This window comes from Moschus berezovskii, chromosome 6, assembly GCF_049115385.1.
Source record: "Moschus berezovskii isolate FMDL1 chromosome 6, NW_MosBer_1.0, whole genome shotgun sequence".
NCBI lineage: Eukaryota > Metazoa > Chordata > Mammalia > Artiodactyla > Moschidae > Moschus > Moschus berezovskii.
The window spans coordinates 88,758,186-88,784,774 of record NC_142465.1 but is presented as its reverse complement, the minus strand read 5'-3'; the positions used below and the strand labels follow the sequence as shown (position 1 = coordinate 88,784,774).

The 26,589-nt window shown below is 40.9% G+C and overlaps 1 protein-coding gene across 3 annotated transcripts in view; it reads left to right on the top strand.

The window, feature by feature from the left end:
• The window catches only part of RASSF8 (Ras association domain family member 8), a 140,546-nt gene that overhangs the window by 34,709 nt on the left and 79,248 nt on the right, over positions 1 to 26,589 (top strand). For 2 of the 3 annotated variants that reach the window (XM_055395929.2, XM_055395928.2), the window contains exon 2: positions 7,936 to 8,032. The exons of the other annotated variant lie outside the window; for it this stretch is intronic. The gene's annotated coding sequence lies outside the window, so the exon portion shown is untranslated. The remainder of the gene's footprint in view (positions 1 to 7,935; positions 8,033 to 26,589) is intronic. 3 annotated transcript variants of the gene reach the window in all.

Below are 26,589 nucleotides of genomic sequence, written 5' to 3'. Positions count from 1 at the left end.
GGAGGACATGGGGGCCTTACAGCCAGGGCTCCCCTCCCCAGTAGCTGTTCCAGAGAGATATAATACAATTGTAATTGATTTACAAGACTGCTTTTTCACTATTCCCTTAAACGCCATGGATAAAAAGCGATTTGCTTTTAGCCTGCCGTCAGAAAATTTTAAACAGCCCTATTTGAGGTTTCAATGGAAAGTGTTACCTCAGGGAATGAAAAATAGCCCCACCTTATGTCAAAAATTTGTTAATACCGCTATACAAGATATTAGGGCTAAATATGAGCAGGTATATATGATTCATTATATGGATGATATTTTAATAGCTCATCCAGATAGAGCTCATTTACAAACTGTCCTCCAAGAGTTAACTCAGGCGTTATCAGCTAGAGGCTTAAAAATTGCCCCGGAAAAAATTCAAACCAACCCACCCATAACTTATTTAGGAAGGATTATACATTCAAAACGGAGAAAGCAATGGCAAGCCACTCCAGTACTCTTGCCTAGAAAATCCCATGGATGGAGGAGCCTGGTGGGCTGCAGTCCATGGGGTCGCTGAGGGTCAGACATGACTGAGCGACTTCACTTTCACTTTTCACTTTCACACATTGGAGAAGGAAATGGCAACCCACTCCGGTGTTCTTGCCTGGAGAATCCCAGGGATGGGGGAGCCTGGTGGGCTTCCGTCTATGGGGTCACACAGAGTCGGACACGACTGAAGTGACTTAGCAGCAGCAGCAGCTAGGACTATAAAGAAGAAACGAGACAGAATTCCATGATGCAGGAGGGGCATGGGTCTGACAAATAACACAACAGACTGTGGAAGCTGCCAAAGAATCTTTTCATTGTGTTCAGAGAAATTGTTATCTGCTGATAACAATTCACAACTTTATCAGGTGTGTTTTGGTTTTTTTTTTTAACCTTTGTAGTTTACTTCATTTAAATTAAAGGCCAGTTAATTTCTTTGAGTTTGTCCCAGTCTTGGAGGAGTATAGGAGTTCAGAAGGGTATAGCAATTTCATCTAAATTCTTCTGATTTCATCTAAAATCACTGTGCCTTCCCGGAGCCTTGCACTTTCTGAGCAGCGGCAAAGACAGCTTTATGATACGTCTTTTGCCGAAGGAGCCTGTTTCTGCTTTCTTTTCTGTTCTTCAGGTCTTTTTCCTACCTAACATTTCTCTTCCATTTGTTTAAAGCGTTAATCCAACCATGTGTTCTGCCCTAATCACTGGGCCACACCAATTATCCTACTGTTCTTTTCTCAGTGCTCGCTTGATGTAGTTCTTTCATGTGTCTCAGTGTCACATTTTTCTGGTATGTGTTCTATAGGGAAATGCAGCTTCTGTTAGCGTGGTTATGTTGTCCTTTCATCTGGATGCATTTAACAGTGTTCTTGGTTTGGGGCCAACTCACGCTGGAGTAAAGGATCTTCAGTAAAGACACCTAGATAATTTGAGACTACTTTCTACAAACTGCAGTTGATCTTCTGAAAATAACTTTTCAACAGTACATGAGCCGTGAACTTCCAGATGTTCAACCTGAATTTAGAAAAGGCAGAGGAACCAGAGATTAAATTGCCAACATCCCTTGTGGGTGTGCCTTAGTCACTCAGTCATATCTGACTCTTTGCGACCCCATGGATCATCAAAAAAGCAAGAGAGTTCCAGAAAAACATCTACTTATGCTTTATTGACTTTACCAAAGCCTTTGTGTGGATCACAACAAACTGTGAAAAATTCTTCAAGAGATGGGAATACCAGACAACCTTACCCTTCTCCTGAGAAATCTGTATACAGGTCAAGAAGCAACAGTTAGAACTAGACATGGAACAGTGGACTGCTTCCAAATTGGGGAAGAAGTATATCAAGGCTGTATATCGTCACCCTGCTTATTTAATTTATATGCAGAGTACATTATGAGAAATGCTGGGCTGGATGAAGCACAAGCTGGAATCAAGATTGCTGGGAGAAATATCAATAACCTCAGACACGCAGATGACACCACCCTCATGACAGAAAGCGAAGAACTAAAGAGCCTCTTGATGAAAGTGAAAGAAGAGAGTGAAAAAGTTGGCTTAAAACTCAGCATTCAAAAAACTAAGCTCGTGGCGTCTGGTCCCATCACTTCATGGCAAATAGATGGGGGGACATTGGATACAGTGAGAAACTATATTTTGGGGCTCCAAAATCACTGCAGATGGTGACTGAAATTAAAAGATGCTTGCTCCTTGGAAGAAAAGTTACAGCCAACCTAGACAGCATATTAAAAAACAGAGGCATTACTTTGCCAACAAAGGTCCATCTAGTCAAGGCTATGGTTTTTCCAGTAGTCGTGTGTGGATGTGAGGGTTAGACTGTGAAGAAAGCTGAGTGCCGAAGAATTGATGCTTTTGAACTGTGGTGTTGGAGAAGACTCTTGAGAGTCCCTTGGACTGCAAGGAGATCCAACCAGTCAATCCTAAAGGAAATCAGTCCTGAATATTCATTGGAAGGATGGATGCTGAAGCTGAAGCTTCAACGTTTTGGCCACCTGTTGTGAAGAACTGACTCAATGGAAAAGACCCTGATGCTGGGAAAGATTGAAGGCAGGAGGAGAAGGAGACAACAGAGGAAGAGATGGTTCGATGGCATCACAGACTCAATGGACATGAGTTTGAGCAAGTTTGGGGAGTTGGTGATGGACAGAGAAGCCTGGCGTGCTACAGCCCATGGGGCCACAAAGAGTCGGACACAACTGAGCAAACTGAACTATTACTTGGGCTTCTAGGTGGCTCAAGTGGTAAAGAATCCACCTACCAATTTAAGAGCCACAGGATACATGGGTTCAACCATTTAAAAGACATTAACTGTGTTCAAATCAAGTTGTCTAATCTTTGTGAACCTCAGCTTTGTCATCTAGGGACTTCAAACATCTTAATATGAAAAAGCCAAGAAAATTTACAGCCATAATATAAGTAGAAAGACTTATTTCACAAAAACTCCCTGAATATCTCCCAGGATATGAACTCTACTGTAGGCTTTTTTTACAAGTCTCTTTAATGCTTCCAAAAGATTTATTTGGTGGTGGTATTACTACATATTGGGTTGGTCAACCCAAAATAAGTTACATCTCACAAAACTGCACAGTTGATAGAATGAAATTCATTTGTTAATTTACCTTCATAATTTCTTTGTTTACTGTCTGTTTTTTTACCATCTGAGCCATCAGGGAAGCCCCAAGAATACCGGAATGGGTTGCTATTCCCTTCTCTAGGGGATCTTCCCGACTCAGGGACTGAACCCGGGTCTCCTGCATTACAGGCTGATTCTTTACCATCTGAGCCATCAGAAAAGCCCTGTATATTTCTACTGTATTAAAATAGGGAGCTAGTAAATGTTTATTAAAATCGAATAATTATTTTTATTGTTACTACCATTGCCCTCTGCTTTACAAACTAATATAGCTGATAGCCTCATGGTGGATTCATTTCCATAGAAAATCTCCTTTACTGTTTCTGTAGTCATGTTATTGTTTTAATATTTCATATGGAATATGTAGAACCCAAGATACATTTCTTACTACCTTTGCATGTTGCTCTTAGCAGAGCTGATGATTCAGAGATGTGGGACATCTGTGAGCTTTGGTATCAAAAAAGGAAAAAAAAAACTGAATGTTCCTACCTTTCTTTTATTAGAAAAAATTAGGAATTTAGGAGAATTTCTGATTTTCGTACTTGTGGTTTTATTTTGTGAAAACAAAGGGATCACACTTATGAAAATGTGCTATCACATTTTATTTACAGTTGAATATTTACATTTGAATGTTTAGATGGCTTTCTCTTTTCAATAAGAAGGAATGTAACTTTTTGGCATCTTGGAGAGTAAAGAGTAGCTTCCTTTAGGCTTTTTCTTATATCACCTGTGAGACTTGAATAGGCAGAGTGATAAGCTCTTTTCTGATTTCTACAGTAATAAAAATGCCCCTGCTGTCCATTTATTATCCATCCTGGTGGGTCTAGTTTGGGGGAAGAGAATATATCCAACAATTAATCAGCAGTTGTGCAGAGACATCTATTAATACAAGCAAACGAAGGGCCTGCCTTCTTGAAAAAAAAATTTTTTTTTGCATTTTCTGCATTCTAATGGGAAAAAAAGGCAACACTTCTTAGAAACTGGAATTTACTTTGCTCTTGAGTTATCCTTAATCATCCTGTTTTGCTTAGACTCAATATATAGGAATTGCAATATCCTTATGTGTGCATGCACAGTCACTCAATCGTGTCTGACTCTTTGTGACCCCATGGGCTGTAGCCGACCAGTCTCCTCTGTCCATGGCATTATCCTTGCAAGAATACTGGGGTGGCTTGCCATTTACTATTCCAGGCAGTCTTCCTGATCCACCTGGAAAGCCCATAATATCCTGATACTGTGTTCATTTACATCAACAACTTCTGTTTGCATTCTTTTTTTTTTAATTTATTTATTTTTTTATTGGAGGCAAATTATTTTACAATATTATATTGGTTGGTTTTGCCATACATTGACATGAATTCGCCCCGGGTGCACATGAGTTCTCCCTCCTGAACCCCCCTCCCACCTCCCTCCTCCCTTTATCCTCCCTCTGGGTCATCCCCGCACGCCAGCCCCGAGCATCCTGTAACATGCATCGACCCTGAACTGGTGATTCGTTTCACATATGACAAGATACATGTTTCCATGCCATTCTCCCAAATCATCCCACCCTCACCCTCTCCCACAGAGTCCCAAAGATTAAAGGCCGTTTGGGTGATGGTATCTATTGCTGCATAACAAGTTGCCAGAAACTTAGGGACTTAAGCATTTTATCTCACCTAGTTTCTTTGTATTAGGAAGTCAGGAAAGTCCTAGGCGGGCAGCTCTGGCTCAGGATGTTTCATGAGGTTGCAGCCCAGATTTCTTCCTGTGCTGTAAGTGGTCCACAGGAAGGCTTGACTGGAACTAGAAGATCTTCTGCCAAGGTGGTTTCCTCACAAGCCTGGCAAACTTGATCTGGTTTTTGGCAGGAAGCCAGTCATGTACAGATGTGAGAGTTGGACCATAAAGAAGGCTGCGCACTTAAGAACTGATGCTTTTGAACTCCAGTGCTGGAGAAGACTCTTGAGAGTCCCTTGGACAGCAAGGATATCCAACCAGTCAATCCTAAAGGAAATCAACCCTGAATGTTCATTGGAAGGACTGATACAGAAGCTGAAGCTTCGATACTTTGGCCACGTGATGCAAAGAGCTGACTCATTGGAAAAGACCCTCATGCTGGGAGAGATAGAAGGCAAAAGGAGAAGGGAGCAGCAGAGGGTGAGATGGTTAGATAGCATCATGGACTCAATGGACATGAATCTGAGCAAACTCTGGGAGACAGTGAAGGACAAGGAAGCCTGGAGTGCTGCAGTGCATGCGGTCACAGAGTCGGACACTCAGTTCAGTTCAGTTCAGTCGCTCAGTCGTGTCCAACTCTCCGCGACCGCATGAATCACAGCACGCCAGGCCTCCCTGTCCATCACCAACTCCCGGAGTTCACTCAAACTCATGTCCACAGAGTCGGTGATGCCATCCAGCCATCTCATTCTCTGTCGTCCCCTTCTCCTCCCGTCCCCAACCTTTCCCAGCATCAGAGTCTTTTCCAGTGAGTCAACTCGTCTCATGAGGTGGCCAAAGTATTGCAGCTTCAGCTTTAGCATCAGTCCCTCCAGTGAACATCCAGGATTGATCTCCTTTAGAATGGACTGGTTGGATCTCCTTGCAGTATAAGGGACTCTCCAGAGTCTTCTCCAACACCACAGTTCAAAAGCGTCGATTCTTCGGCGATCAGCTTTCTTCACAGTCCAACTCTCACATCCATACATGCGACTAAACAACAACAAATGTCAATTTTAAGAAACTACTTTTCAAGTACCCACTTCCCAATTCCAAAAGACTTGCTTAAAAGCAAAGCTAAAAAGAGTGATGAGGCTTTGAAGAAAAGAAGATGGATGGGGAAAGAAATTCTGAATTAGATAAATAAGAATCGCTTTGCCAGCCAAAATACATATAGATAGCTTCTAGGTCCAAGGTGGAAATCAGGGTGATTAGTCTATTTCGCCTCTTCTCACGTGGCTCTGAATTCGCCACCCAGTTCTCTGCCAGCCCTCTCTCCCAGCAGGGTGGACCCTTCCTTGCTTTTTGGACAATGTCACACTCCGTGGACAGGCTCTTTTACCAAAGGGGTGTTAGCTTCAAATCTGTGTCTGTCTTGTAGCTTCTTGTGGAGGTAGGTAGGTCTTGTTGAAGCCAGAAGTCTCTAACCCATCTGATAGAAGATGATGAAACAGGAATTCTGTGGTATCTAGTTGGCGATGCTAAAGCTGAAACTTCAATACTTTGGCCACCTCATGCGACGAGTTGACTCACTGGAAAAGACTCTGATGCTGGGAGTGATTGTGGGCGGATGGAGATGGGGATGACAGAGAATGAGATGGCTGGATGGCATAACCGTCTCGATGGACATGAGTTTGAGTGAACTCCGGGAGTTGGTGATGGACAGGGAGGCCTGGTGTGCTGTGATTCATGGGGTCGCAAAGAGTCGGACATGACTGAGTGACTGAGCTGAACTGAATTGAACTGATTGACTTATATGGAGTTCTTGAGTAGTAACCAGATTTGGAAGCAATGTCTCCACGCAGGGGTGTAGAAGCTGAACAGGGAGAACCCAGCAATCTCTTGAAGAGGGAAGTTTGGACTAATTTTCCTTTCCTCAGTTGTGTTTACTCTTGCCTGGAAAATCCCATGGATGGAGGAGCCTGGTAGGCTGCAGTCCGTGGGGTCGCTAGGGGTTGGACACGACTGAGCAACTTCACTTTCACTTTTCACTCTCATGCATTGGAGAAGGAAATGGCAACCCACTCCAGTGTTCTTGCCTGGAGAATGCCAGGGACGGGGGAGCCTGGTGGGCTTCCATCTATGAGGTCACACAGAGTCGGACACGACTGAAGTGACTTAGCAGCAGCAGCAGCAGTTGTGTTTGGAATGTATATATTTTCTGATAGCTTGCCTCAGATTTGGGGTCCACCAGATAGTTCTATACTGTTTCTAATTTGATACTTTGTTTTATGTCATAGCTAAGACTTTAAGGACTGTCAACTTTTGGGGGTGGTATTTCCTATTCATAATAAAAGTAGTTGGGTGTTTTGGTATATTTTTACAAACTATCGTTAATGGAACATGGTCTTGTTACTAAAGTCAACCTTTCTATAAATAAACGCAGAAACGTCTGCAAAGGGCATAGTCTGAATGTGGCAGACATAAGAATTGCGTCAGTTCCCGTCTTGTGGCCAAGATTTCTGTCTTCAGCTTTCTTTATAACTAATGTCATGGCAGAGTTTCACATTCTCACAGTATTAGGCAAGTGAATGGTCAAAAGAACTGGTGCCAAGTTACCCTGTTTCTTAGGTGAGCCAGTAGTTGTCATTTGGACTCACCAAGGAAGAATGTGGCGTGTTTCTGTTTTTATTTTTTAAAGACTGAAAACCCCAAGTTCTCCCCTTCAGCTTCATTTTTAGACCCTGGCTTTAGGCAATTTTCCAAATGTCTAATTGCTAAACTGCTTTCAAGAAATTATTGTGGTATTTCAGAGAACTTTGGTCAGGAGAAAAAGAAGGCACAACATCTTTCCTAGAACACCATGGACCCGTCAGATGACCTTTTAGAGAAACAACGAAAATTCCTCTTTCAAAGGCACACTAATTGAAACCAAACCCATCTACCCCACAAGCACTGCAGTCAAATGACCAGAGGGGAGGGCCCACGAGGGGAGGAAAAATTCTTTTTGGAAAAACCATTTGAAGCTAAAAGCTTGTGTATTTTTCTCTTTCATTAAAAGTTAAAATGGGAATGATTTAGCATGTCAAAGATAAAAGTTAGCCAGGATTGTAAGAACACTGTGTACCTTTTCAGGTGCCCGTGTAGCTCCTCCTAGAATACCTGTCTGGTGCTCCAACCGTTCTTCAAGACTACCTCACTCTGCTCCCGCTGGGGACTCCAGCACGAGAAGGTGAGTTACAAGTCTCTACTCCATTCCTACATCCTAGAAGGCTACCACTTCCAGGGGCTTTTTAAAGAATAATTTTCAAAGTTTTGAGAGACTTTCAGAGCTTGTGTTCACTAGCAAATCATCATTTGTAAACCCTTTATTTAAATAAGTACAAAGCGTGGTTAGCAATAGTATCTTTTGTCTCACTGCCTAATAAATTCTAGATTCAAACTTGGAGTCTGAGGCAAAATTTTGCAAACTGCTCTATCACCATTCTTGGACTTCCTGAGCACTATTCTATTAATGCTTTAAATTGGCAATTTCTTTTAAAACAGAGAAATAATTTCTAACAGTTGAAGATTAGAAGATCTTGGTAAGTCTGAAATATATCCTGTAGTTTGAGTTTCTATCTGAATGTAATAGTGTCAATAATTGGCTTCATTAAATAACAGGATACAAAAGCCCCTGAGGTGGGAGTATACAACTATTTTCCACTTGACTTTTGTATGCTCAATGTGTATGGTCTCTTGTCTCTTGAACATTAAGGTGACTTATTGGTCTCAAGAGGGGAAATAATTTGACCTTGTTTGTAGTCACTGAATCACTTACGAATAAACTGTTCACATTTTACAGGTGAATAAACTCTTTAAGGGCACCAACCAGCATGCTGTCATATAAATTCCTTAGTCCCTCATTTACAAAAGTTATGTGCTTGCATTTTTGCCTAGATGCTGAGTTTTGAAGGTCTCCTATAAATTAATTTCCCCTTAGAGCCTTCTAGTAATTGCTAGGCTGTGGAAGGAGTGGATTTCTAAAACCACAAGTTCACATCCGCACCAGTTCAGTTCTCTTGTGGACTCTACTGCATTGCTCTGGCATTAGCAAAAACCATGACTAGAAGGCTCCAAGTGTTGAGAATGAAGGATAGTCTGGTTGTAATAAGGTAAATTCATTATATTCATGTGAGCACTGAAAAATCCTAGTTGAGCCCTGCAATTTGTAATACAGTCTAAAGAAAAAAACCAAGAGACACAGATGTGAAGAACAGACTTTTGACTCTATGGGAGAAGGTGAGGGTGGGATGATTTGAGAGAATAGCACTGAAACATGTATATTATCATATGTGAAAGAGATTGCCAGTCCAGGTTCGATGCATGAGACAGGGTGCTCAGGGCTGGTACACTGGGATGACCCTGAGGGATGGGATGGGAAGGGAGGGTCAGGAGGGGGAACACATGTACACCCATGGCTGATTCGTGTGAATGTATGGCAAAACCACCACAATATTGTAAAGTAATTAGCCTCCAATTAAAATTTAAAAAAATAAAGCATATGCAGTGGGCATGATCAAAAAAATAGGAAAAGAAAAAAAAGCATAAGGAAGAATTGTATTATGTAGCTCCATTGACTAAAGTTCTCTCCGTGATTGTATCATCACTTAAATTTTAGTTTTAGCTCCTATTATTGACGGAGCTGTTCTATAGGTCTTTCTCTTACACATTCATTATTTTCTATACAGGAGGATTGATGTTTAAGTTATACCGTGAAGGAACTGTGCTTCAGGTTTAACATTTAAGGATTGTATACATTTGGATTTGAATGCTTCAATTATTTTGTTTCTCTTGGAACACTAGTACTTATTTATTAATACAAATAGAACAGCGATATCTGAGTTGCTTGGAGTTTACTGCTGAAGAGTTTTCATTTTTTACTGTTTCTTCTCCAATGCTCAGTAACAATCTTTGTTGACTTCAGAAGCAAAGAGGCCCCTTTAGCATTTAACATACTGCTCTGTTTTTCTTTTTTAAATAAAGCTTTGTTTGAACTAACAAAACTTTTTTGCCCGTGCCCAATACTGAGCCAGCTTACTCACATGAACAGGATATGTGAGTTCCCTAGCCTTCTCAAATGAAACATTTTAGTCATTTTAGTCATGTTAACTTTGATGAGCAGCAAAACCAACTTTGAAATTCTTAGTATTGCTATATTGTAAAACTACCTCTTTATTTTTAATGCAGCTACTTTAAATTTTTCAGTTCAGTTCAGTTGCTCAGTCGTGTCCGTCTCTCTGCGACCCCATGAATCACAGCACGCCAGGCCTCCCTGTCCATCACCAACTCCCGGAGTTCACTCAAACTCATGTCCACAGAGTCGGTGATGCCATCCAGCCATCTCATTCTCTGTCGTCCCCTTCTCCCGCCCCGAACCTTTCCCAGCATCAGAGTCTTTTCCAGTGAGTCAACTCGTTGCATGAAGTGGCCAAAGTATTGGAGTTTCAGCTTTACCATCAGTCCTTCCAATGAACACCCAGGATTGATCTCCTTTAGAATGGACTGGTTGGATCTCCTTGCAGTCCAAGGGACTCTCAAGAGTCTTCTCCAACACCACAGTTCAAAACCATCAATTCTTCGGTGATCAGCTTTCTTCACAGTCCATTACTGACTTTAAAATCAGAATAACTCTACTAAATCACATTTCTCCATCACAATGCAATTTCTCCTAAGCCATTATTCTCTTAGAGAAAGAGGATAGAGAATAATTCACAGTGTTATTTATCAAAAGGCATCTTTGTTAGTTTTATAAAGTTGAGGCTGTGTGAGAGCTAACTATAAAATAAAGCCCATGTTTTGTGTAAAAGATTAGGTAAAACCAAGTTTGGATTTTACAGATTGCTTATTTATGCTTCTCTTTCTGTTCTAAATAACACTGTAGTATTCCCCCACACTCCTTTTCTGGTGCTTTCCTGTAAAAAGCATTAGTGAGGGGAAAATAATGGTAAACAAGGCTTAGCTCTATAATCTTCTTTCAAAACTGCCTTGTAAGTACTTTCCCATAGTTTCTGTAATGAAGCATATGGTGGTAATACACCCTGTGCCTCTGGTAATGGGGAGCAGTTTCAGAGTACTCTCAGCATTTTATATTTGAAGCTTTGTATGTACATTTTCAGGTTAGGTGTTCTATCCCCTGTAGATTTAATGGAATTTATTTTTGTATGCTTGTTCTTAGTTTAAAGGGTTTAGATGGGGACATTTTGTTAAAACTTGTAAAGAGATGTTTTTTGTTGTTATAGATTGATCCATACAGGCTTCCAGAGGCTTGAAATGGTCTTGTGAAGAAAGCAACTTGATAGAAGAAGGGGGAATATTTTCTGTAATTTAAGTTGTCATAGTAACCTGCATCAAGGCCTGGAATCCAGGCCTGAAGAATTTCAGTGACAATAAACATTCCAGTTGCATTCATCATCTTTTTTCTCTAAGAGAAAGGAGCCGTCTATTGTGACCTAATTATTTCATTTCTGTTTTTAGAAAACGGTTAGCAGTTTGCATTTTTTAGCACTTTGAAACTTCCCCGGTAGGGTAAAAATGAAAAATGTAGCTGTTTGTATTAGAAGTTGATATTTTTCTGATAATGTATCTCAAGCTATTTCAGATGGCAGGACAGATTCCGTATAATGGTTACTTAATGAAATATGAAAGAAACAGGATTTGCTGAGGATTTGAAGAGATTGACACACACATTTATTAACATGCAAGTCTTAAACAGCATTAGAATCTGGTTTTCATGAAGCTGTGATTTGGGGATGTTGTGAATTTCCTAATATCAGATTGTTAATATTTTATGGCATCTTGGACTGTGGTCTTAAGCATAAATATATTTTAATAAAGAGGATTAAGGTCATTTTTATTAGCAGAATAGGTTTACTTTGAGAAATTTTTATCTAGATATTATGTTTAGATCTGTTATCTTTTACAAGGAACAGTACGATATTTCTAAAGGGAAAGTTTTTTTTGAGGGTTTGCTTCTTTCTTGCCTTCTGCAAGATACTGATTGCTAACCAAGATTATTTGGAGTTAAAAGTGTTCTCCTGAAGCAAGAAATCTTAGAAATAGTGAGGTAAGGATGTGTGTGTCCATTCAATTTAGGAAACATGGAAAATAAATTGGAAGAGTTTATGGCTAGTCTCATTTCACAAATATATACCAATGAGCAGTTATGGGATGTAACTGTAGTTATCTAAATGAAAAGTGGTAATGCTTTTGTATATACTTCTCCACATATGTTTGAGAATCTTAATCAAATGGATGATTTTTTTAAAGACATAATAAAATTGGAATTTTAAAATATAGAAAGGATAATCTCTTTAACAAGTGGTGCTGAGAAAACTGGTCAACCACTTGTAAAAGAATGAAACTAGAACACTCCCTAACACCATACACAAAAATAAACTCAAAATGGATTAAAGATCTAAATGTAAGACCAGAAACTATAAAACTCCTAGAGGAGAGCATAGGCAAAACACTCTCCGACATAAATCACAGCAGGATCATCCAAGACCCACCTCCCAGAATATTGGAAATAAAAGCAAAAATAAACAAATGGGACCTAATTAAAATCAAAAGCTTCTGCACAGCAAAGGAAACTATAAGCAAGGTGAAAAGACAACCTTCAGAATGGGAGAAAATAATAGCAAATGAAGCAACTGATAAAGGATTAATCTCCAAAATATACAAGTAACTCCTGCAGCTCAATTCCAGAAAAATAAGCGACCCAATCAAAAAATGGGCCAAAGATCTAAACAGACATTTCTCCAAAGAAGACATACAGATGGCTAGCAAACACATGAAAAGATGCTCAACATTCCTCATAATCAGAGAATTGCAAATCAAAACCACAATGAGGTACCATTTCACACCAGTCAGAATGGCTGCTATCCAAACGTCTACAAGCAATAAATGCTGGAGAGGGTGTGGAGAGAAGGGAACCCTCTTACACTGTTGGTGGGAATGCAAACTAGTACAATCACTATGGAGAACATTGTGGAGATTCCTTAAAAAACTGGAAATAGAACTGCCATACAACCCAGCAATCGCACTCCTGGGCATACACACCGAGGAAACCAGAATTGAAAGAGACACATGTACCCCAGTTTTCATTGCAGCACTGTTTATAATAGCCAGGACATGGAAGCAACCTAGATGTCCTTCTGCAGACAAATGGATAAGAAAGCTGTGGTACATATACACAATGGAGTATTACTCAGCAATTAAAAAGAATAATTTGAATCAGTTCTAATGAGGTGGATGAAACTGGAGCCTATTATACAGAGTGAAGTAAGCCAGAAGGAAAAACACCAATACAGTATATTAACGCATATATATGGAATTTAGAAAGATGGTAACGATAACCCTGTATGCGAGACAGCAAAAGAGACACAGATGTATAGAACAGTCTTTTGGACTCTGTGGGAGAGGGCAAGGGTGGGATGATTTGGGAGAATGGCATTGAAACATGTATATTATCATATGTGAAATGAATTGCCAGTCCAGGTTCGATGCATGATACATGATGCTCGGGGCTGGTGTACTGGGATGAACCAGAGGGATGGGATGGGGAGGGAGGTTGGAGTGGGGTTCAAGATGGGGAACACATGTACACCTGGGGCAGATTCATGTCAATGTATGGCAAAACCAATACAATATTGTAATTAGCCTCCAATTAAAATAAAATAAACTATAGAAAGGTAGATTGAGAAAACCTAGTCAATAATTTACTGGGAAAATGTGAAGCAAAATAAAATCACCCCCTATCTCACTTTTGAGAGATATTTCAGCTCTTTCTGTTGTCTGGGAAGTAGCTATAATTTTATAAACAAAATTGGAATCAAGCTGTTAATAGCCAGAATACCAATAATGGTGAAACACAGGATTTTTTTCTTCTGTTAGAATAAGCAGCAAACTAGCTGTCAACACTACTGCCTAAAATATCTTTGAAATACCTAATCAGTATATTAAGAAAAAAGAGCAAGAGAGAAAACGGTTGGAAAGGAGGATAAAATTATTTGTAGATAATGAAAAAAAATCACAAAGACAATCAACTAAAACCAATGAGACTGTAGTAAAGTTCCAATGCAAATAATGGAAATATCATGGTCTATATAGTAATAATAACCTGTTCCAAAACGTGAGAAAAAAGGAACCCATTCATAGTAGCAACAAAAATTGTGCTGAGGATTAAACTTTGTGAGAACTGCAAGTGGCATGTAGGAAGGAAACCATTAACCTTCTTTCAGGATGCAGAGACTCCCTATGGAAGACAATTCATTATTTTCCATCTCTTTACATCGATTTGTAAGTTTAATATGATCTAATCAAAATATCAGCAGGAATTTTTTACAGGTCAGTGATTCTGAATTTCATATTTATAAATAAGAGCTGATAAATATTTATATAAAGAATAATAAAGGCAAACTCAGTTTAGTTCAGTCGCTTAGTCGTGTCTGCCTCTGCGACCCCATGAACTGTAGCACGCCAGGCCTCCCTGTCCATCACCAACTGCCAGAGTCCACCCAAACCCATGTCCGTTGAGTTGGTGATGCCATCCAGCCATCTCATCCTCTGTCATCTGCTTCTCCTCCTGCCCTCAATCTTTCCCAGCATCAGGATCTTTTCAAATGAGTCAACTCATCGCATGAGGTGGCCAAAGTATTGGAGTTTCAGCTTCAACATCAGTCCTTCCAATGAACACCCAGGACTGATCTGCTTTCGATGGACTGGTTGGATCTCCTTGCAGTCCAAGGGACTCTCAAGAGTCTTCTCCAACACCACAGTTCAAAAGTATCAATTCTTAAGTGCTCAGCTTTCTTTATAGTCCAACTTTCACATCCATACATGACTACTGGAAAAACCATAGCCTTGACTAGACGGACCTTTGTGGACAAAGTAGTTTCTCTGCTTTTTAATAAATAGTGATTCAAAAATAGCATGATGTCAAAAATAGCATAAAGTAGAACAATACTTGAAACAGAATAGACAGCCCAGAAGAATGTTATATTGATTAAAAACAACAACTAACAAATATAAAAATGTAGTAATAAATACACTAGAAGAGAATGTTCAGAAATAACTGACTTGGGGTTTAGGGAAAGATAAACTAAAATACCGATGTAAAGATTTAAGAAGAGAATGATTTATATATGTAGTTACATTAAAGAAAATTAAAATTTGCGTATGTCAACTCATAAATAAGTATTCTCTCTATATATGTGTATGTGTGTGTATGTGTGAATAGTATTACATATATATTTTTAGAGTTAATACCCGTATGTAAAGAACTCCTTCAAGTCAGTAAGAAAATAAATGCCCAGTTAAAAATTAGTTCATAGGAACTTCCCTGGTGGTCCAGTAGTTAGGAATTCGCCTGCCAGTGCAGGGGACATGTGTTTGGGTTCGATCCCTGGTCTGGGAACTAAGATCCCACATGCCGCTGGGCAGCTATGGCTGTGCACCACAGCTACTGAGCCCGTGTTGCAGCCAAGAGCTCATGCGCCAAAACGAGGACCCAGCGCAGCAAAAATAAATCAGTAAGTATTTTTGAAAAAAATTAGTTTGTAGCTCTGTTTTTAGGTTTTTAAGGAACCTCCATACTGTTCTCCATAGTCACTATTCAGAGTACATTCCCACAGACAGTATAAGAGGGTTCCCTTTTCTCCACATCCTCTCAAGCATTTACTGTTGATGGCCATTCAGACTGGTGTGAGGTAATATCTCATTGTAGTTTTGATTCACATTTCTCGAATAATCAGCAATGTTGAGCATCTTTTCTTGTGCCTCTTGGCCCCCTGTATATCTTTGGAGTTTGAGATTGACATGTACACATTACTATATTTAAAATAGATAACCAACAAGAACCTCTTGTATAACTCTGCTCAATATTCTGTAACAACCTAAAGAAAACTTAGATTGTATTAAATAATTCCTAGTGGACAGTTCTGGAGAAGGAAATGGCAACCCACTCCAGTGTTCTTGCCTGGAGAATCCCAGGGACGGGGGAGCCTGGTGGGCTGCCGTCTGTGGGGTCGCACAGAGTCGGACACGACTAAAGTGACTTAGCAGCAGCAGCAGCAGCAGCAGTGGACAGTTTAAACAAAAATACAAACAGGTGTAGACCTAAAGGTTTGTTCACCTTTAATATCATGTGGTATGAGTGACCTGTATGCAAAGTGTAACATAAGCAGACGTATGTAATTCCTAATGTTGGCCCTGGGAGAAATAAGAAAGATCAAAGTGCTCATGTAATGCAACTAGAAGATAGACTACTCTGTGGCCAGAACTAGAATCTTTTTGTCTTACCTACCTACCTGTTTATCTGTAGATAGTTTATTACAGGTTCTCTAAAACAAATATATTTGTATTCAGAAATTTGAAAATAGATTGTTTTTTTTAAAGTTTGACCATGATTGTGACCATGTCTGAGATTCATCCTATGCCTTATTGAAAATTTTACCATAAAGACATATTTCTTGAGATGGACTATACACGGAATCAAGTATTGAAGGGATCATCAGTCTCTGGGCAGGGCTGAATAGTCTGCATTCCCAGGTTGCCATTCCTATTAGACTGTGGCATGTACCTGTGTATCTGGGATTGTGCTTCCCCAGAGTGGGACCCAGCATCCCTGGGAATGATAAAGAGCAGTGGGTCCCTATGTTTAAATCTTCTCCCTTTCCTTCTCCCTTTCCCCGTGCCTGTGATATCAAGTGTCACGGCAGTCTAAATGTTCCAGGATTGATTGCCAGTGACATTGAATCAAACTTAATAAAATCTTTATGGATTGAATGAGAGAATTAGGATGTTTATTTTAATTTCATAGATACTTTGATTCGTGATTTATTTCTGCCCCACTTCCCCATTCCACTTTGTTTACAGTGATTATACCTGAGCAAGAAATTTAAGGAATTTTTAGGAAATATACCTATTCTAATCTAGTCTTCATAAACAAGATTGTCCTAACCAGTCTCCCTTCTGTTCCCAGTTCCTTCTTTTCACAGAGATGCTGTACCTCTCAATGCTGAAGTATCACCTTGTTAATTTACTTGTGCTATTTCCCCTGAATACGACTCTTAACAATGACCTTATATTTTCCAGTAATGCTTATAGATTTGAGGGCACCACAGCCCCTTTGTGACTAAGGATTAACTTCTATATTGAAAGGAATTGCTAACTTAAAGTAATTCAGTAAGTACAAAATGTACAGAAAGGGATAAAATGCAAAATAAGATTCCCTTCTTTCATTTTTCATCTTTTAACTGAAAGTAACCATTGTTAACAGTTTCTTGAGTATCTTTGTATGCAAGGAACATGTATTTGTATCTTTTTTTTAAATTATATAACAGTTGCCACGTCTGCGCACATGTGTGTGTGTATTACACAAGGTTCTTTACAAGTTGACTCCTTTTATCACCAGAATAATCTTAAAGGCAAATATGATTATCCGATTACACATTGAATATTACAGTGAATATTTATTGCTGGTTTGCATTTGGCTGAGTTTGTGAAAATGAGATTAGTATGTAATTATGTGAGACTGACCACATCTCCTCCTGATTGCACCAGTGACTCTCGTCTTAGCAGAGTCGTTGTCTGTGACCTGGTTTTTATCCCAGTGAATTGAGACAGTGCCTCCATCTACCTGAATGCACCAGTCTAGGTAACATTCAGTTTGCTGTGTTATTTGGAATCCTTTTTCTCATTTGATGTTGGGTAAGGCTGATTGCCGAAGAATTGATGCTTTTGAACTGTGGTGCTGGAGAAGACTCTTGAGAGTCCCTTGTACTGCAAGGAGATCCAACCAGTCCATTCTAGAGGAGATCAATCCTGGGTGTTCATTGGAAGGACTGATGCTAAAGCTGAAACTGCAATACTTTGGCCACCTCATGCGATGAGTTGATTCACTGGAAAAGACTCTGATGCTGGGAAAGGTTGGGGGCAGGAGGAGAAGGGGACGACACAGAATGAGATGGCTGGATGGCATCACCGACTCTATGGACATGAGTTTGAGTGAACTCTGGGAGTTGGTGATGGACAGGGAGGCCTCGCATGCTGTGATTCGTGGGGTCACAGAGAGTCAGACACGACTGAGCAACTGAACTGAACTGAAGAGTAAGTTACATATGTAAAGGACTTTGTATGTGAAAAATTCAATGAATGATAACGGTTATCATTTTTATCAAAATAGTGCTGCTCTCCCCAAATGCTTCAGTCTCGTTTCAGACAAAGGCTAGATATATTTTTATGTAAATAGATTTTCTTTCTTTTATGCTTAAGGAGACTATATAATTGTTCAAACCAGACTCTTTAGAGAGTGAAAGCGAAGTGAAAGGGTTAGTCACTCAGTCGTGTCTGACTCTTTGTGATCCATAGACTCTAACCTGCTGGGCTCCTCTTCCTCTGTCCATGGAATTCTCCAGGCAAGAATACTGGAGTGGGTAGCCATTCCCTTCTCCAGGGTATCTTCCTGACCCAGGGATCGAACCCCAGTCTCCTGCATTGTAGGCACATTCTTTACTCTGTGAACGATGGTGCTAGTGATAATCATGCTGGGATACCAATGTAAACTCTGGCTATTCCAGGCAAACCTGGATGAGTGGTCACCCCAGGTGTATATACATCCCTAGTACCTGATTTGTGGTGCAGGCTCAGAGAACTTGGGCCATTGTCCATTGAGTGGGATGGGGGCACATGGGACAAGTGAGGTTGCTTTTATCTTTCAGGACTTATCGGAAATCATTAAACCGTTAAAATTGAGGTTAACAATAACTGTCTTACATGGTGGCTGTAAAGATGAAATGAAACCGTGATCTTATAAAGCATGGAGTGTACATTTGGTAATTGCATACCTCTTAAATCCCCTCTCCATCTCTGTAGATTACTTTAGTAGCTCTGGTGGCTAAGTTTTGTGCATAGATGTTTCTGCTGTGCTATGTACTTACCTCTCATACTTCCTTTCTGTATCTTTTGACTGGACATTGTAGGTGGTAATAGAAACTAACTGCACACATGGTTCTGCAGTTTACAGTGGGAGTTTAGTCTTGTTGTTGTTGTTCAGCTGCCAAGTCGTGTCTGACTCTTTATGACCCAATGGACTGCACCACGCCAGCCCTCCCTGTCCCTAACTATCTCTTGGAGTTTGCCGAAGTTCAAGCACTTTTTGACCCTGAAAGGCATGAGTTGTAGTATTCAGTAACCACACCCACTTTCCCTGTGAAGTGTCTGTGGTATGCTTTTTTGTGTGTGTACTTACTTCTTTTTGGATGAATCATAATCTAAATAGGGAAATTTTTTTTTCTGGTAAATATCTGGTAAGTGTGAATGTTTATATGTATTTAATAGACTTTGTGTGAATCAAAGGCACTTGTTTTAAATGTCAGTTGTAGAGATGTATTTCTTCCCTGGGGAAAAAATCTACTAGCTGAACCTTAAATTGATAGGATAATTGGTAGTATATATACCAAATTTGATTTTCTGTTTTTTTGATATTTATTTATTTGGCTGTATTGGGTCTTAGTAGTGGCATGCAGAATCTTAGTTGTGATGTGCTGACTTCTCTAGTTGAAGCACATGGGCTTCTCTGATTGCAGTGAAAGGGCTGAGTTGCCCCTTGGTATGTGGGATCTCAGTTCCCCCACCAGCGATCAAACCTGTGTTCCCTGCATTGGTGGTGAATTCTTAATCACTGAATCACCAGGGAAGTCCCAACACAAAACTGGAGGAAATAGTAGACCTCCAAGTTTGGATCTTTTGTAAAATGATCGGAGCCTTTCACCATTATCTTCCATAGCTGTTCTCTTCATCAGCAGTTCTGTTGGACATGGCACGGCCCAGTCTTTTGACTCACAGAGAGTTTACTAGGGGCTAGATAGGTAAGTGGTTATGGTCATGTTATAAATTATGCATTAGTGAAATGAGAGGGAGAATGGATACATGTATATGTGTTGCTGAGTCCTTTAGCTGTTCTCCTAAAACTGTCACAACATTATTAATCAGCCATGATAGTAATAGTGTTAGTCAGTCAGTTGTGTCCGACTCTTTGCGACCCCGTGGACTAGCGCGCCAGGCTTCTCTGTCCGTGGAATTCTCCAGGCAAGAATACAGGAGTGGGTGGCCATTTCCTTCTCCAGGGGATCCTCCCAACCCATGGATCAAACCCAGGTCTCCTGCATTGCAGGCAAATTCTTTACCATCTGAGCCACTGACCATACCCCAATATAAAAAAGTTTAAAAAGAAAAAAGGTGCAATGAAGGAGGTGCTGTGGGAGCCCATGGGGGAGCACTGCAGCTGCAGAGGTTAAGGGAGACTGTTTGTGGAGGTCATTTGAGCCAACTGTTTAAAGATGAGTTGGTCTGCAGGGAGGCAGGAGAAGGCCTTCTCGAATAGCCTGGGAAATAGCATATACAGAACCTAGAAAGGCACATAAGGAGCATGATGTGTTTGGGGATAAACAAGTACATCTTGGTGTGAAGATGAATATGGATGAGAAACAGATGACTGTTTTTTAAAAACAGTGTTCTTTTTCTAGTTTGATAGAAACAAGCTTTCCTTTTAGGGGCTCTGGGCTTTATGGTAATTGAATGGATCAAAATGATATATAAGTAAATAAAGTTCTAGTTGGAGGATAAGTAGAAATATTGATGCTTTGGAGTAACCTAAACTTCAGATATCGCTAAGGAAAAATTTTGTTCACGCTTTTCATTCTTGATGATTTCATTATAGTCTCAAGAAATTAAATATTTAACATGTGTTTGCTCTTCAGAAGGAGATTGCTACTTTAAAACGTTCTCACTATAAAAACTAGGTATAAACAGATAACACTGAAAGCTATAGTATTTCTAGCCAGTTGATTTAATGTTCCATTCACTTTAGTACTTTCTCCTGTGAGCTGCTCCAGCCACTGGACAATGTTACTGTGCAGATTCTTTGCAAATTTTGCCTTGTCAGAATGGGGACTGTGTGAGGGATGAAATCATTAAAGGTTGCTTTTTTTTTTTTAAGACAACAAATAATGCCTTTCAGAAAAATAGGCTGATATTAACTGCCATTTCTACTCCATTTTGCTTCCAAGGGTCATTTGAATGTGTACTCGCAATCTTTTCATTATATGAAGAGGTAGAAATATAAATAGTGACTTTTACTATTAACCTAGTAGTAGTATTCCCTAGTAGTATTGGAGAAGGCAGTGGCACCCCACTCCAGTCCTCTTGCCTGGAAAATCCCATGGATGGAGGAGCCTGATGGGTTACAGTCCATGGGGTCGCTGAGAGTCGGACATGACTGAGCGACTTCACTTTCACTTTTCACTTTCATGCATTGGAGAAGGAAATGGCAACCCACTCCAGTGTCCTTGCCTGGAGAATCCCAGGGACGGGGGAGCCTGGTAGGCTGCCATCTATGGGATAACACAGAGTTGGACACGACTGAAGCGACTTAGCACGCAGCAGCAGCAGTATTTCCTTCACATCTGAGCCACTACAGAAGCCCCAATTAAGGGAAAACATATTTAATTAGAATTTGAAAAAGTATTGTCCCAGTCTTAAAAAACCTGTGTCACAGACAGCAGTGCTTTTTACAGTATTTGAGTTTCCTATCAGCTTACCTGTTAGTAGCCTGTACTTCATCATGATATAGGTGTAAGTGTGATAGTTAGTTATAGTCACCCTTCAGTACCCATCCTTCAGTGGAGGATTGGTTCCAGTACCCACCACAGATACCAAAATCTGAGGTTGCTGAAGTCCCATGGCTGTGTCTCCGCATCCACAGATTCAACCAGCCGTGGATCATGTAGTAGTTATTGAATAAAAATCCGTCTGTAAGTGGACCCACACAGTTCAAACTCAGATTATTCAAGGGTCAGCTGTACTTCAAGTGTCTTGTTATTTACAAATTTAAGTTCATGTCTCATATTTTTTTCTTTTATTTCTCTTCTTTCTGGCTTCTGTGTTGGGAATTATCAATTTGAAGGTGAAGGAAGTGCAGGGAGAAGCAGTGAGACTCATTAGGAGGCAGTTGGAGTGATTCAAGTGGAGAGTATGGTAGGGTGGATAGACTCAGAGCCAACAGGACCTTCTGACAGATTGGGTAATGGGTAATGAGAGAGGGGAGTCAGTATTGACTGTAGGCATTTTGGCCTAAGCACCTAAAAGGATGCATTCTGGATGGTTTGAACTGAGGTGAAAGAGTGTGGGTGCAATAGATTAGGGAGGTAAGATCAAGAGTTCCTTTTGAACGTGTGTCCCCGAGTGCTCACTGCTGCACTGTTTATAATAGCTAGGACATGGAAGCAACCTCAGTATCCATTGACAGATGAGTGGATAAAGAAGCTATGGTATGTATGTGTGTGTGCACACACATACATGATGGAATATTACTCAGCCATAAAAAGGGACACATTTAAATGAGTACTAGTGGAGTGGATGAACCTAGAGCCTATTATACAGAGTGAAGTAAGTCAGAAAGAAAAAAAACAAATATTGTATATTAACACATATATGTGGAATCTAGAAAGATGGCACTGAGGAGCCTGTTTGCAGGGCAGCAGTGGAGATGCAGACATAGAGAAGAGACTTAAGGACTTGGGGTGGGGTAGGAAGGAGACAGTGGGATTAATGGAGAGAGTAGCATGGAAACATATACACTCACACACGTGAAATAGATACCCAATGGGAATATGCTGTATGATTCAGGGAACTCAAACCAGGATTCTGTGACAACCTAGAGGGGTGGGATGGGGTGGGAGGTGGGAGGGAGGCTCAGGAGGGAGGGGACATATGTATACCTGTGACTGGTCCACATTGCTGTATGGCAGAAGCCAACACAATATTGTGGTTATCCTTCCATTAAAAATAAATAAGAAAGAAAAAGAGTTCCTTTTGAGGGTGGTTGAGCTCAAGTTGTCTACACCCAAGTGCTGGTGTTGAGTTGGCATCTGAATTTGAGGCTGAAGTCAGAGAGAGGTCTGAGCTAAAAATACAAATGTGGGAATTGTCAAGTATATGGCATTTCAGGTTACAAGTTGAATGATATCATCAAAGGTAAGAATATGGAGAGAAAAGAATAGAGGACCGAGAGTAGATCTGGGACCCTCGGGCATTAAGAAAGCATCCTGGCAGCCAAAGGAGAAGGCACATCAGGAAGACAGAGGGGTAAATTGACTCCATATTTAGCAACATTAAGGTGGTTTATGGCCTTGACGAAGGGGATTTGGTGGAGGGATGGGGGTTAGAGCCTGACAGGAATCAGCTCAATAGAGAGTGGGAGGTAAGAAAATGAAAAGGGAACAAGGAATGAAGGAAAGCTGGTAGGGAAAGTAGGATCAGAAGAAAGCTGATTGTGTGTGTTGTGTGTGTGTGTGTGTGTGTGTGTGGCTGTGTTGGGTCTTGTGGCACACAGGCTCTTCACTGCAGCGTGCAGGCTCAGTAGTTGTGGCTCATGAGCTTAGTTGCCCTACAGCATGTGAGATCTTATTTTGCCAACCAGGGATCAAACCCATGTTTCCTGCATTGGAAGGCAGATTCTTAACCACTGGACCACTAGGGAAGTGCCTGTTTATGTTTTTTGTTTTTGCTGTTTTTAAGATGACTAAGACAGCTACTGACTCATTTTATTCCCTGATGTGGTATAAACATCAGTGGACAGAGCGGTGATGTTGGCGCAGATGTGCGCGGGCTGGCATCCTGGTTCTCCACGGGGCTCCTGAGGCTGCAGCGCTCATTCTTCAGGCAGCTGGTGTGCTGCAACCCAGGAAGAGCTAACCGATACCTAATAGGTTTTGAGGCCCTCAGGCCAGAGGCGTTCTCATTCTCTGGTGTTGCTTTTTTGTTTAGGAAAATTGGTCAGCCACCAACCAAGAGCTTAGATTTTAGCCAGAAACTAAATTAGAAATCATTGGAAAATTAGAAGGGAAGGCAGAACCAGTTGCTTCCCCTTGGGCAATGACATGAGAGCAGGTAAAGTTTTTCCTTCCTGTCCACTAGAACCATCTTAACCATTTTGACTTGCAGGCAGAATGGTGCAAGGCCTTTAGAATAAGGAAAGTGAGTCACCTAGGAGTGAAGGGAGTGTAAGGAGGCACTTGCTTTCAGAGTCATGCAGGTAGTATTGGCACTTCTAAGTGAAGCTCCCTTACATTTTGTGCTGTGCTTGCCATCCCTGACTTACCTGAAAAGGGGCTGTGATTTGTTTAAGGGACAGTAGGAAAGCTCTTTGGACTTCCCAGGTGGCTCAGCAGTAAAGAATCTGCCTGCAATGCAGGAGACCCAGGTTCACTCTCTGGGTCAGGAAGATCCCCTGGAGAAGGAAATGTCAACTCACTGCAGTATTGTTGTTTTGAAAATCCCATAGACAGAGGAGCCTCTAAGGCTACAATTAATAGGGTCACAAGAGTTGGACACCACTGAGCAACTAAACAAGCTCTCTTTAAAGCAACTAAACAGCCACCACCAGGAAGGCTCTTTGCCCTATTTATCTCTTCTCATATTACCAATTGGAAATGAATTCAATGTACTTACTTTCTCTATGTGTGCATGTTGTGTGCAGTCGTGTGTTCTTTGCAACCCCGTGGACTGTAGCCCGCCAGGTTCCTCTGTCCATGGAATTTTCCAAATAAGAATACTGGAATGGGTTGCCATTTTCTGCTTCAGGAGATCTCCCTGACCCAGGGATCAGACCTGTGTCGCCTGCATTAGCAGGCAGATTCTTTACACTGGGCCACCTGGGAAGCTTTAGTACTTTCAGTTCAGTTCAGTCGCTCAGTCGTGTCCGACTCTTCGTGACCCCATAAATCACAGCACGCCAGGCCTCCCTGTCCATCACCAACTCCCAGAGTTCACTCAAACTCATGTCCATCGAGTTGGTGACGCCATCCATCCATCTCATTCTCTGTCGTCCCCGTCTCCTCCCGCCCCCAATCCCTCCCAGCATCAGAGTCTTTTCCAGTGAGTCAACTCGTCGCATGAGGTGGCCAAAGTATTGCAGTTTCAGTTTTAGCATCAGTCCTTCCAGGGAAGGATTGATCTCCTGTAGAATGGACTGGTTGGATCTCCTTGCAGTCCAAGGGACTCTCAAGAGTCTTCTCCAGCACCACAGTTCAAAAGCATCAATTCTTGGGCGATCAGCTTTCTTCACAGTCCAACTCTCACATCCATACATGACCACGGGAAAAACCATAGCCATGACTAAATGGACCTTTGTTGGCAAAGTAATGTCTCTGCTTTTTAATATGCTATCTAGGTTGGTCATAACTTTCCTTCCAAGGAGTAAGTGTCTTTTAATTTCCTGGCTGCAATCAGCATCCGCAGTGATTTTGGAGCCCAAAAAAATAAAGTCTGACACTGTTTCCACTGTTTCCCTATCTATTTCCCATGAAGTGATGGGACCAGATGCCATGATCTTTGTTTTCTGAATGTTGAGCTTCAAGCCAATCTTTTCACTCTCTTCTTTCACTTTCATCAAGAGGCTTTTGCTTTAATTAATCTGATATACCCTTTCTGCCTTCATATCTGGTTTTCAGCCACTGGAGACAACTTGAAGAGGACTTGATGAAGAATAGTGCTCTGGGCTGCAAAATTCTATTGTGATGGCACAGCAGGAGATGCTTGATCAGGGCTTTTGGACAAACAAAGGGCAACATGAGGAACTCTTGGATCCCTACAAGGAGAGAGTATGGGGAACTGGGAGTAGAAGGGAGACTGGTTAGGATCAAACCTGTTTATGAAGACTAGATTAGTCAGGTGTTTCCCAAATGAGCAGTGTTATTTTTAATAGTGGTAGTTACTTTTCTCAGCCCTTGCTTCCTCTTCACCTCCCATCCCTCAAGCACCCGAGTCAAGTAAATGTGATGACATGATTAATTAACTAATAAATTGGCCCATGAACTTCCATTTAAATCTAATGTCTTTAAATCTTTTGTTTCATATGTGTAAGAATAGTAGGCCTTTAGGAGATGCTTTTTTTAAAAAGTATATATCCTGCTTAATTATTTATCATTTTATTAGGCGGTAGAGTATTTGCTAGTTCGGGGTTTGATCTCTGTTTCTAGGCTGCCTGGATTCAGATCTTGGCTTTTCCCCTAATGAGGTATGTGATCTTGGGCAAGTTTGATAACTTCTCTGTGCCATGGTTTCCTTTTCTAAAAAGTAGAGACAGTAGTAGTTCAGTTCAGTTCAGTTCAGTTCAGTCGCTCAGTCGTGTCTGACTCTCCGCGACCCCATGAATCACAGCACGCCAGGCCTCCCTGTCCATCACCAACTCCCGGAGTACACTCAAACTCATGTCCACAGAGTCGGTGATGCCATCCAGCCATCTCATTCTCCGTCGTCCCCTTCTCCTCCCGCCCCCAACCTTTCCCAGCATCAGAGTCTTTTCCAGTGAGTCAACTCGTCGACAGTAGTAGTACTAGTCTCTTAAGATTATTATGAGAATTAAATTTTTACATCCAGAGCATTTAGAATAGTGCCTGGCCTATGGTAAATATTTAATAAATGTTAATACTTTAACAGAAGCTGTCAGGCATTTAATATTTTTTAAGTGAGAACCAAATCTCCACTTCTTCCCCAAATAGCATCATAACTGGCAATGAATGCTTGAGTGTTGGCTGTGTGAACTGTAGTTATTTATTCTTTTTTCAGTGGCTGTAAACAGCTTCTTGTATTTCTGAAGATGGAGGAATAGAACTCATCTTCCCACTTGGCCTCATGTCTGTATATCACCTTTGACACCTAAACATAACTGTGCTCATATTAGAGTGA